This window comes from Juglans regia, chromosome 1 (assembly GCF_001411555.2).
Source record: "Juglans regia cultivar Chandler chromosome 1, Walnut 2.0, whole genome shotgun sequence".
Lineage (NCBI taxonomy): Eukaryota > Viridiplantae > Streptophyta > Magnoliopsida > Fagales > Juglandaceae > Juglans > Juglans regia.
The window spans coordinates 23,771,714-23,780,682 of NC_049901.1; positions in this window are offsets into that span (position 1 = coordinate 23,771,714).

Genomic DNA, 8,969 nt, shown 5'->3' on the forward strand with positions numbered 1-8,969 from the left:
GGGTAAGTGTGCCTTTGGGGTCAACTCAGAAAATTTTTTGGTCTTTATTGTCTCAGAGAGGGTTATTGAGGCAAATACTGAAAAGATTGGCAGGTAGAGTAGCCACCCTAATTAGATTTGTATCGAGGTTTACTAACAAGTGTCTTCCTTTCTTTAGGGTCTTGCGAAAAGCACACCCATGCAATGTGGAATGCGATAGAGCCTTCCAGGATCTAAAGCAATATCTAGCCAACCCGCCTATACTAAAACAACCCAACCAAGGGGAGATTTTATATGTGTACCTGGCGGTTTCGCCCCACGTCGTCTCAGTGGTCTTAGTCAAAGAAGATGAAGCAACACATGCACCGGTATATTACACGAGTTGTGAGCTAAGAGGTGCTGAGATTAGGTACCCGTGGATGGAAATGTTGGCATTTTCACTAGTGACAGCTGCTAGGTGGTCACGACCGTATTTTCAAGCACACCTAATAAAAGTGATAACAGAGCACCCACTCGACATAATACTATTGGAGCCGGACTGTTCAGGAAGATTAGTTGCGTGGTCAATGGAGCTCAGCGAGTTTGATATCAACCATGTGCCCAGAAGTGCAGAAAAAGGGGCAAGCCTTAGCAGACTTTGTCGTCAAATTCAACCATTTTCCGACTAATATTGAAATGGTGCATCCCAGCCGACCTTGGGTAGTGTTTGTTGATAGATCCGCCTACCAGAAGGGAGGAGGTATAGGGATCTACATCGTTGGCGATGCAGGTTAGGAGTACTATTACATGGCCACACTTACTTTCAAGACTACCAACAATAAAGCTGAGTATGAGGCTCTAATAGTAGGACTCTTATTTGCGAAGGCTCTAGGCGCTAGCGAGATCGAAGCCAAAGCCGACTCTCAAATAGTGGTAAACCAAATAACTGGGGTTTAAGCCACGAAAGGGGAAAGACTGAAAAATTACCTAAATCAGGTGCTAGAAATCATCGACCAGCTCGCTTATTTTAGTCTTGAGGATGTACCAAGAGCAGAAAATGCAATAGCGGATAGGCTAGCCAAAGCCGCCTCTGCAAGGGATGACACGGACCAACCTTGGAAAGTAGAAAAAGGGTGATAGAGATCCCAACAATCGGAGCACAGGTGAACCACATTGCACCCTTAGGGCAAGGGTGCGCAAAGGAAATATCAGAATACCTAGATACTAGTAGACTGCCGGAGGGGAAGGAGGCGTCAAGCAAAGTTAGAAGGAATGCAACGCGATTTGTTAAAGTTGAGGGAATCCTATACGAGAAGGGTTTTGTCGACCCTCTACTAAGGTGCATCTTGCCCGATGAAGTGCAATACGTTTTGGGAGAAATACATAAGGGCTTTTGCGGGCACCATTCGGGCTGAAAGGCTTTAGCAAGGAAAGCCCTAAGGGCAGGCTACTATTTGCCCAACGCTTTTAAGGATGCAAAACTATTTGCAAAATGGTGCACTCAGTGCCAGGTCTACGCTCCCTTTCCACATTGTCCTCCTAAGAAACTGCTCTCTATTACTGCCCCATGGCCATTTGCCCAATGGAGGGTTGATCTAGTCGGTCCTTTTCCACTAGGGAAGGGAGGGGTAAAACACATAGTCGTCACGGTAGACTACTTCACTAAATGGGAGGAACCAGAGTGCCTTGCAACCATAACAACAAAGACAATCACCAGATTTCTTTGGAAGAGCATCGTGTGTAGGTTTGGCATTCCCAACAGTATAGTCTCCGACAACGGGAAGCAATTCAACTTGGACCATTACAAAGAATAGTGCAGGGAGTTGGGTATCTAGGTAAAATACTCATCGCCAAGACACCCCCAAGCCAACTGACAAGCAGCATCAACAAACAAGTCCATCCTCGGGATCTTAAAAAAAAAGCTCCTTGGCTGTCGGGATCAGGTCATGGGGTGGCCAAGACATTGAGTCCATCCTTACATGACCCCTCTGCCCCAACAGTTAGCCACCAATATCGACTAAAAGTAGTGCAGCCAACGGGCGAGGAGATCACATGACCCCACGACCCATGCAGTTAGCCACTAGTTTCGAGTGCAAGACTCACGGTGCAACCAACAGGCGTGGTGGTCACAAGGCCCCATGACCCTAATAGTTAGCCACTAGTGTCGAGTCAAAAGACTCGCGGTGCAATCAATGGGCATGGAGGTCACAAAACCCCACGACCCCAGCAGATCCCACAACCTCAGAAGTTAGCCACTAGTTTTGAGTCCAAAAACTTGCGGTGCTACCAACGGGCGTGGAGGTCACAAGACCCCACGACCCCAACAGTTGCCACTAGTGCCGAGTCCAAAGACTCACAATGCAACCTATGAGCGTAGAGGTCAAACGACCCCATGACCCTAGCCGTTAGTCACCAGTCTCGAGTCCAAAGACTCACGGTGCAACCAACCGGTGTGGAGGTAACAAGACCCCACGACCCTAGCAGTTAGCCACCAGTGTCAAGTCCAAAAACTTGTGATGCAACCAACGAGCATGGAGGGCACATGACCCCACGATCCTTGCAGTTAGCCACCAGTGTCGAGTCCAAAGACTCGGGTGCAACGAACGGGCATGGAGGTCACAAGACACCATGACTCCAACAGTTAGCCACTAGTGTCGAGTCCAAAGACTCGCAATGCAACCTACGAGTGTAGAGGTCAAAAGACCCCACGACCCTAGCAGTTAGCCACCAGTGTCGAGTCCAGAGACTCACGGTGCAACCAACGGGCATAGAGGTCATAAGAGCCACGACCCTAGAAGTTAGCCATCAGTGTTGAGTTCAAAGACTCGCAGTGCAATCAACGGGCGTGGAGATCACAAAGCCCGACGACCCAACAGTTAGCCACCACTGTCAAGCACAAAGACTCACGGTGGAACCAACGAGCCTGGAGGTAACACGACCCCACGACCCCCTCAGTTGGCCACGATCTCTATCGAGTCCAAAGGACTTGCAGAAAAAAGGGATACATCAACATGTCGTTTAAAACACTGCAAGCCAAAATGATCTACAAAATGAGATATATGAACATTGTATTTACAAAACCAAAGGGCAAAGTTATTTACAGAAAGGGCCAAACCAAGCACCAACGTTATCAAACAAACAAAACGTAGCTAAAGTTAGCAGATGTTATTTTTGCAATGGCGAAGTCCCACTAGTCTTGGAAGAAGAGTGCGAGGCAGGAAATGCGTCAGGTATGATATTGCACCCTAAAGCATCCACAATTTGGCATGATGCCACGTCAAGTTTGAAAGCACTCAACTCCAGCCTCCCCAGGTTTTGTTCATCATTTCCAAGTTGGCTTCACCGTCCTCCCGGCTTTTCTTATCCATATGTGACTCCAACCTTTCATAATACCCCTTTGCCTTGGACAGTTGAAGGTCGAGCTGCCTACTTTCATCCATATGTGACGTTTTCACCTCTAATAGCTCGAGGGTGAGCTTTCTGCACCTTTCCTCGGAGGAAGACAAGGCCTGGGCACACTCCTAGGAATGCTACTTAGCGTCTGCTTGAGACTTTCGAGAGGAGGCTAGCGCCTCACTCAGGCGGGATACTTGGGCTTTAGCAAATGCCTGTTCCGAATCCGCCAGCTGTAGAGGAAAACAATCACGAGCTTGGAGGGACAGGGCGCAAAGCAATTCACCCCGTAGCTCACACTACTCTTTATAGAGAGACTCAAGGTCGGCTTTTAAGGCACGAATGTGCCCATTAGCTTGTTCTAAATAGCACTCAACCTTAGTCTTCTTGGCCAAAAGATGGTTTATCTCCTTCTTGGCAAAGAACCCTTGAATTCGCCTCTCCAGCACCTTGACTTCCAAGTGGGTGCGGTCACTCACAATCCAAGCCGCCAAGTCGTCCACCCCATGCACAATACAAAGGCCAAATAAGATAGTCATTACAAGCAAGAACAACCAACAATCAAGTAAGAAGATGAGGTACGAAGCAAGATGATACCGGGGACAAGAAATCCTTCAAGCGTTGAGACATCTTCTCCACGGTCCCAAAGCCACGGGCCTAGAAGGTGGAGGGGGACACCTAGGCGTGGCCCCTTCGACCCCACTTGGTTTGGCTACCACTTGCTTTTGCTCTAAGAAGGAATGTACTAAAGGCACAAGAGGGGTGGGTGGAACTTCTGACTCAGGCACAAATGCATCTTGGACCCTTTCCCTATGGTCACTAGGGCTCCCGCCGTCATCTCTATCTGGACAGGCCCCATCTCTCCCTTCCCTTCACTCTTCCAAGGATAACCTACCCCCTTCCCAAGGAGTTTAGGAGTTCCCATCACTGCCAAAAGAAGAGGGAGAAGGGGAAGGAATAGAGACCCTTTCTTGATCTGTTGGAGAGGTTTCACCCCCTGAGATGGTCGCTAGTAGGGAACTTGGCTTAGAATCTTGCCGACCACAAGTTTCAATGCTGCTGTTGCCTTCGACATTGGTCTAAGCGCCCCCAAGTTGAGGGGCAATTGCTTCAGTCGTGGCCATCCTAGACATGCTCATAGAAAATGCATCGTAAATGTCTGCAAAAATCTCGCCAACATTAGAAATCAAAGCCAGGGAGAGAAGGGAAGGGAACTCGAAAGGGGGAGTATCCACTAAGCCAGGCTTCTTAAAGGGCAAGTGAAAGTCGAAGGTTGTTGCCAGGTCATCAAGGGCTTGCCCCATGAGCCCATTAAGGTCATCAAGACCTAGTGATGTCGGCGACGACACCCTCACAGGAAAGGCTTCGGGCGCCTCATTCCCAACAACAAAGTCAGAACCAGAAGCCATGACCCCTCCTGATTCCATTTCCACCTCCATAGCGGTTTCTACAGTTTCAGGCTCACCGCCCTCATTACGACGAGGTCATTTTTGGGGACGCTCAGCAGACGGAGAAACACTCCTCTTTGCCAGAGGTGACACAGCCTTAAGTTTACGCCCCCTAACATCGGCACGATCAGGCACCACGAGGAACTTGTCGATATTGGCGGTAGACATGAGTTGCTCAGTCCCCAGGCCACCATTATTTTCTTTAGCCTAGTTGAGGACTATATCAACGCGAGACCGTTCTTTATTAGTCACCTCTAGCAAGAGACTTTTCTCAGCAGGGACTTTGTCCCAATTCGCATGAATGGGGAAATCTTGAATGTGCCTTTCGGAGGCTGGAAATTCCCAACCTCTACGAGAAAGAAAGAAGAATTTTCTTTGGCATTGTTTGGCATTAAAGTGGCTGGGCTCAAATGCCGCCAAGCGTTGTGAATGAATGCGAAAGCTACAAATGGTACCTGGCAAACCCTTTACAGAATAGAAAGATAGGAACTCCTTAGCGGTCAAATCTGGGTACGTCTCCCCTAAGGGCTCCAAGGCCATGCAGAAGACCATGCATGAGCACAACAGAACACGCCATGCATGTGAATGAAGTTGAGCGGGAGCCAACCCTAGAAAGTCCAAGCCGTCGTGGACTGGGTGAATGAAGGGAATCACAAGCTGTGCACTAGGGAACAAACCAGGAGGGCAACTCGTCCGGTGTACCCTTCCTTATCGACGTATCCTCCCTCTTGGATGGAGAGCTCCACAAAATTTGGGATGTGATTGATGAACCTCAACTTCGTTAGGTCCCGCTCAGTAAGGGTTGACCGCCAAGTGAATCCTTCAAAGAATGGAGGGGCTCGACTGTTGGAAGATTCCACAGCGGCATGGGAGGAGGCCCACGCCAGAAACTAGGTCGGAGGTTTGTTAGGGGTGCGTGAGCAGCTGCGGTTAGCCATGAGAGAGGATGTGAGAAATGAAAAAGCAAAGACACAGCATGAAGGTTAGAGAGAATGTGAAAACGCAAGAAGTGATTTGGCACGGATGGGAGAGAGAAGATGAATCAAGAAAATGAAAGAGGGGAAGGGGGAATGATGAGAAGGTTCTTGGGAAGCCAAACGGGTGACAACGCCGACAGTTAGCATTCTTTTGAATGTGAGTGAATAAAAGTGCACTAATAGTTATGTGGGCCACACTTTTAGGGTATGGCGATAAGTTTGGACCCACACCTTAGTTAACATGGATCCTTAGTGGGGTAGAAGGAAAGGAAGTCTGAGTGGCCACATACCTACCCCAAGCCAACGGGGTAAGGTGCCTTCACGCAGATTAAAAGGATATAAAATAAATTAATTTCTTTTGTGCTAGCACATAGGAAATTAGCGAGGTAACTGAAAGGGATATTTAGGTCCCTTGGTTATAAGCCCACGACTAGAGGATCGGTTCAGCTTGTGGGCCTAAGACTGGAGAACTCACTATTCAAGAGTCCACGTGACCCATGGGCCTAATTGTGTGATATGATAACAACGATAGATCAAGATGATTATCTCGTCCACTTATTACGGATAACTGGTACTTTTCCATGTCCTCTACAATACCCTTCTATAAATCCTTGAGTTTCATCTCTCAAAATGCTATTTGAGTGAAGAAGAGAGCTAGTTTGGCTCCATCATATCTCATCCCTCTTTTCTTCCAGGCCCCTTTCACCCTCCTCACAGGGATTATTTCATATCTCATATCTTAGACCATTAATTTCACTTATTTCTCATTTATTATATATATTATATTATATTTTTTTGTGTTCATGTATTGATGTGGCACCTACAACGAAGTTATTGTTTGAACTCTCCAAGCCTTATGGTCTGATCGTATCCTTCAACTTTTATTAGCATATACTTTTTTTTAGAAAAAAAAGGTTTAGAGTAACACAAGTGAAATAAGCGAGAGAGAAAGAGTGGTTTCTTGCTTTGCTTGAGAAGTCTACGCGTAGGAATAGGATTGTGGTCGGATGCTAAATTATGGATTCTTTTTTTTTTTTTTTCTTTCTATTTTGGTTTTGTTTTATTCTGAAATTCATACTTTAGCTTTATGTACATTCTAGGACGACATTGAACCTAAATCCCAAAAACAATGTGCCTCTCTCTTTCTCTCTCACACACGCACACATTTGTAACGCCCCGATCCCGTAGGGGTTCAGAGAGTTAGTTCTTAATACCTTATATCAACTTAAATAACACAACCATAAAACCCAGAAAACTCCATAAAATATTAATTCATTTACTCAACCCAAAAATCTATGTTCCTTCATAGGGACAACAAAGAAGTTCTCAATAACATAAATTAAAAACTCTCCAAAGACTCGTAAATGTCCTTAATTTATCAATCAAAATACCAAAAATAAATCAATTTACTAACTATGACTCTCAAATATGCACTTGTACCCTCAGACACTTATTCCACCATGATCATAACACTTTGCTAAAACTTCTTACTCTTGTTCTCTAGCTGAACCATCAAAATTATCTGAAAAATATATGGAGATAAGGGTTGAGTTATCAATAACTCAGTAAGCAGAGAAGATATACTAGTGTGTAAACATGAGCATTTACAGAGATCATAATGCAGAACAAAACATTTTCATTTTCAGAGTGCGGAAGCAGAACATGTTATCAAAATATCAGAGCAAAGATTCATAAATAATTTCATTCAAAAATATCCTTTGGCATAGCATAAGTGATCATCATCATCATCAGAACATCATATCAGAACAGAGGCCATGTTTAACCCTCGTGGTAGGGTTGTGCATCTGCGGATAGCCAAGCAGAACATAAATCACTTTGTCACCAATGTGTGCACTCAAAATAGAGACCACTACTATAACCCGTGGCAGAGCCGTATCCACTATTATTACCATTGGTTGGGCTAAATCCACTATTATTACCCATGGTTGGGCCGTATCCACTATTTTCACCCGTGGTTGGGCTGTAATTGAACAGAGCGGAAACATAATCAAATTCAGAATTAAAGAGTCATGCCAAAAGTTTTCAGAAATCACATCTTATTAAACAGAGTATTGAACAAAATCATATCATCTTCGTAATCAAAGCAGATCCAAAGCATATTTCATAATTATACACAAATTTTCATATTCGTTCTTTTTGCATCGGTCAGAAAATGTAAAAAATAAGCTCATATCTACACTAGTTATGACAAAAATGCTTTCTCTTTCATCAGAGTTCAATGAGTAATGAAGAATAAATAACTGAGGTTATTTTCACATTTCTTTTCAAAACATATGATTCACATTTTCGTAAATCAACCTCAGTTCATTTTTATTTTATGCAAAGTCTAGCATAGGAACCCCGCTTACCTGAACTTCCTAGCTTTTCTGAAATTTCCTATAATACAATCACGTAATTTTCATAAATTTTCAATCGAACACGTATTTCAATATTTAAGCCTAAGATGCTAAAATAATCTATTTTAATTCCTCAAAAACCTAAATTCATGTAATCCTCAAATATCTTCACATTTCTCAATTCATCAATGTCCAAATAATTAGTCCGACTAAGACACAAAATCTAACTTATTTACTAATGAAATCAAATTATAAAATTTAATACTAGCTAATATATTTATACCAAAATATTTTAAAATTAAGCAACTACAACCTAGATTCATTTTGAAAATTAACTTAATCATATTTAAAACTCATATATTTAGTAATTTAAGTTCTATTCGTAAATATAAATTCTTATTCTACAAATAAAATCCCACGCATAGCGGATGATAAAAACATGATCAATAGATACTCATTCAAGGGCATTTTGGAAAGAAAAACTCATAACATGCATGGCTCTTTGATAAAATAACCTAGGATCTAATATTACGTGACATGGGCCATGCATACCGAAAGCTATGTGCAGCGGTGGCTTGGGTGGAAGTCTACGGCGGCACAGCTGGGAGCGATGGTAGATCACGGTGGTGAGGCACTGAGCGAGAGAGAGAGAGAGAGAAACCTCGTGTAGAAAAAGAGAGAGAGACGGAGAGAGAGAGATCGGCGTGAGGCAGACCAAAGGCTAGGCGGACGTCGACAGTGGTGAGCTCGATGGCTGGGCAGTGATGTTGCTTGAGGCTGAGACAATCGGCGTTGAGGAGTTGCTGTATGTGGATTGCTCTGTTTTTAGTTGTGAA